The following is a 5,016-nucleotide window of genomic DNA, read 5'->3' as shown; positions in this document are numbered from 1 at the left end:
AAACCCATTACATCATGATTGCAGGGTTACCAGCAATGACAACACTTCAGTTTGAGTAACAGTTTTGTCCCAGCCTCTTCTGAGAAGTACAGTAATGCCAGACCTTCAGACTCACACTCACATCATTCTGCAGAAACAAGTGTGAATCTGACCTACTGTGTTCATACCTTAAAACACACACTGATGACAAAGTGGAACACAAAGTTACCATAATTCAGAATTGAATTTCAGTTTGAATGTTATCATTCAGTCAAAATCCTGTCATCACTAAAGGACAAATTGTAATGTAGTATAGAGGCAAGTGCTATGATGGGACAGTGAAAGTAGTTTGATGTGACGATAAAGTGCTGAGAATACAGATGCAGGGAAGGGCTAACACACTGTGCATCCCCAGCCCACATTCAGTCATGAATGTGATGCAAATGGAATAACATAAAGGCTTGACATTTACTTTTGCACTTTAGTTTACAGTATGTGTGGTTGCCCTTTAAATCACTTGTTATCATTTTGAGCATGACTCCTTCTGTTGACCCCTTTTAGGTCCCACCCCCCCAAAAAGTGATAATATGCTCTGACTAGGAATTAGCAACTTTGTCACAATCACACTGAAAAGTATGAAAAAATATTTACAAGCCAAGCAAATCTGTTTTTGGAAATGTCGGTTATTAGATGTGTTTTTCAGACATTCAGATTAGGCTTACTATGGTGCTGAACTGACGAAACTCCCTTCTCTTTGTTTGTCAGTGTAAAAAAAGGTTTTGTGTTCACATTTGTTTCCTGTTTTCAGTTCGGCTAATTGCAGCTGTGTATCCATTTATGTCAAACCACTAGTGCATGTATCCCCACATCCCAACACCAGGTTCCTATGGTAAACCTGTAGCTGCTACATGACAGCCCTTGAACAATGTCTCGCTTCCCAGTATATTTTCACCGCTCAAGCTAATCAGCAGGTGCGCACTGCTCTACAAAACCCCACTTTCTCTCTTTCTGTCACGTTCTCTATCTTCCTGTGAGAGATGCGTTAATTCCTTTTACTCTCAGTCTCTCTCTCTGTTTCGCTGTCATTGCTTCTCTCTTTCCCTTCCCAACTCTCTGTCTGACTTACAAACAAGAATCCGATGTGAGTGCTGATGTCCCTTCTTGCCTACACGATTATATCTCTTCGTGTGTGTTGTTCACCCCCCCATCCCACCACCAACACCCCACATGCACACACACACACACACACGCACACACAAAACCCCACACGCGCACACACACACACACGTGGCTGCATAACGCGGCTAAGCAAATTAAAGAAAGTAGAAGTTCACCCACAGTCCTACTTCCTCTCCCCATGAATATTATGACCTTGCTCTTTTAAGCGCTCGACCACAAGCCTACCTAAATGCCTTTGCACTGACAGCCTTCCTCACCAACATGGTCTATGTGCACAGCTTGTCAAAAGCATGGCCTCAAAAAAATCTAAACTAGCAGGTTTATTTCCATCTAACTGCAAACATAGGTATAATTTGCACGCCAATTTTATCTGTTCACTAAAAAGATTTTCAGTACCTTTCAGTGCATTGTTGACATTATAGCACCACTGCTTCTGAACGTGTTTCATCAGTGCAGCCCTGCAACACCCAGTATTCCCCCACGTTTGAGAGTTCTCACACAACATCTTAAACAGAGACACAAACATCCCATGTGTGATACCACATTTCTACAATGCTTCAACTAGTTTTACTAACTTTTATAAATATGGGTGTGTGACAGAAAGAAACTGGGTGTGGGTGGGTTATTGTGTGTGTGTGCTTCTTGCATGTCTTTGCTGGTGTGTGTGAGGTTTTAGAGGCCAGTCCAAACATCCACCATCACCTGGCAGGAAAAACAGGAATAGGACTTGTCACTGGGCGATTGCACAACCTTGCTGAGGATTCACACTTGGCTGAAAAAGATCTGGAACTGCTCCCTGCATTGTAACTCGAAACCAAAAGGACAGGCTTCACCGCTTAAACAAAAGCAACATTGATTCTTAAGTGCTACAAAATTATAGTGAAAATCCATGGGATTATTTGTTAACTTAAAGACCATACATTATTCTTGACATCTCTTAATCGCTACCAGATGGCCTGCAAGTAAGGAAATCGATACCTTTTTCCATTTATATAGAAATGACAGAAACTACACTGATTCAAACCAAAGATTCAGTATAGTCATATTTGTTCACAGTACATCTGTTTTAGCCTGGTTCACTTTTGACATGCTGTGTTCTGGTTGAATGTTCATTTTCAGTGCCACTATGAGGCGTATTTTGGTGTTAATCTGAGTGTGTAAAGTGCGTCTGTGTATGTAGGTGTGGATGGCACCAGTTTCCAATGCGTTTGACACTTCCAGACAGCTCTTATTGTCTAACAGGAGCTGCAGAAGAAGGGTATGAGCAGCAGAACAGAGCAAGTCTCATAATAACCAAAGCCACAGCCAAAGCTGCCTCAGCCCTCTGTCCTGAAGAGAAAAGTAAAGACTAAATAGCAGAACTCAGGCTGAATTCTTTGACCAAGAGATCATAGTTGCATAAAACTTCTCTGTCTTTCTAGTAAAAACTCTGCACACAAGGATTCTCATATAATGCAGAAGTACAAAGCATGCAGAAAATGATGAGAGGTTCTGTTCTATTTGACATAATGTTAGACATGCAAGTGACTTTATGTGCTATAATAATCAGAGAATACAGAATTTAAAAACAAAAGACACTGCTGGAATTTTCAGACTATATGTGAGGCACAAAACACATTCAGTCCACTGACACAGCTAAAATGGCTTATCGATCAGACAGCTCAAAGAAGAATGTCAAGACTACATCATGTTCACTGAGTGTTCAAAAGCATGACATGATTCAGTGTTTCTTTTTCTCAGACCTCCAAACCTGTAATACTTTGAAATATTCAGGAAATTATTACTGGATGAAATAATAGCTCACCTTTTACTTTTTACTTAACACTTAGATGGTGAATCACTTCAAAGTTCGTTGACCAACTACTTTGTATTTCAAAGAGTGAGAGAGTGCATTATCATTGAGTGCAATAATAATAACAATCTCTAGCAGACTTTCATTTGCAATTCTTTAACATGTTGGGTGTTTAAGACTGTTTTCAGCTCGTCACATCCTCACCTGAGCTGCAAGCTGCAGTTCACATTAGGGATTGTATAACGAAGTGGTGATTTAACCCCTGGCAAGAGGAACTTAAACTGGTCTCCATACTAAGAAAACATTGATGGTGATTATTATTATTGTTATTGTTATTAAGACTTTCAGTGATGATCACACAGCTCTCAATTTTTTTGAATTCTAAATAAAAGCTTTAATTTTCCGTAACTGAAGGCAAAAGTTTGATTAAGAATGTTTGTAACAAATCAAAATAATTTCAGTAATCACGTTGTTTTTCATTCTATTCTCAAATTACTATTTTTTCTATAATACCTGAAATGTGTGAGAAAAAGGTTTTCTGTCAGAAGAGGACCACAAAGTCAGGGCAGACGCATCACTACTGTGTGAGTCAAACAGAGATATGATCGACATGGGAACAAACAATCAACCGACAGGCAGGTAAATAGTAGAATCTGAAGATGAAAAGATACAGTTTAGTGTCTGTTCAGTTTTGCTACCACTTTCAGGCAGCTTTGATTTTGCATTTTTGCTCGGTGAATGTGTGTGTGAGAGAGTGTGTGCAAAGCACAGATTAAAGAAGTAAGGGAGTGAGGAAGGCTGCTCTGACATTTAGAGGCTTCAACAGGCTCCCGGCGCCCACCTGTTCATAGTCAAAAACTGGAGAGAAACAAACACCAGTCGTTACATTGCAAACTAAAGCAGAGCACCAACGCTGCACACTATGTTGAAGAAAGTCTGGCTGTATGCCCAATTTCTATCAAGATAGAGGATCCTGCAACTAGCCACCACTTGCTTGCCATTGTACTAGAACTGAAGCCAACAATTTTTCTGATAATCTTTATGATTTATTGATTTGAATTTTTAGGCAATAAATTTCATGCTATCTTTAAAGTTTCCTCTAAGACAAATCGATTAGCCTGTAAATTGATTTCTGTCATGTATTAGGACAAAGAACAGAAAAAAAATAGAGCTGTAATAATAAATAAGAGTGTACCTAAAGGCAAATTTGATTGTTGACTTTAGACTGTTTTATATGACATTTATATGGCTGCCTTGTGTCAGCAGTGGACCACACGACTGTTACCTGACCTTAAATAAAAGTAATACCAGCTTGATGTATCAGCAAACAGTTACACTCTCAGTGTAGGTTCTTGATCAGCATAATTGTTCACCGTAATTATCGTTTTCTCTCCGTAATTCATGTCCAGGAAATTTGCCTATTAAATTTTATATGGAAAATTCTCCCTAACATATACTTCATGGACTGTATGTTATTTTTTATGATATCGTACAGAGCAGCTGGTGAATTTGAATGAGTCTGTCTTGAAGGTGAGCAACTGAGAGATGAGATGTACTCTAAAATTGACTATAACTTACTATGGCAGAGGCTATTAAGAACACACTTTCTGATAAAAACACATTGGGATAGATTTTCATGTAAATATTCTTCAAGTTCATCAAATGTTAACAGATTATCTCATCAGTTTACTGCTTGACATTTATGGATTTTGACTTTACTTTGCAAAACCAGTGGAATAAAATTATTTAAGTCATGTTACTGGGGCTGAATTTTCCCTTTGTATTCATGGTCAAAGTCACAGTTATAACAGGAAGAGTTCAAACCTAAAAACAGCAGCAGAGATGTTAAACCACACATAAGTGGTCAAGTCACTTCTATAGATGTGTTTTAACCTTTTTCAGTTTCATGACCTTGCAGGTTTTTCATAAGATTTCAGAACTGTATTTGTTCCCCAGATTAAACTCTTTTAATTGCAGATAAGATACAGTTTACATGTTTTGAGGGAAAACTATCTAGCAACATGTCTGACTTCCTGTTCCAGAATTCACAAAACAGCCAACAGCAG

This window comes from Scatophagus argus, chromosome 11 (genome assembly GCF_020382885.2).
Source record: "Scatophagus argus isolate fScaArg1 chromosome 11, fScaArg1.pri, whole genome shotgun sequence".
NCBI classification, from domain to species: domain Eukaryota; kingdom Metazoa; phylum Chordata; class Actinopteri; family Scatophagidae; genus Scatophagus; species Scatophagus argus.
Note: the sequence above shows the minus strand (reverse complement) of the source record.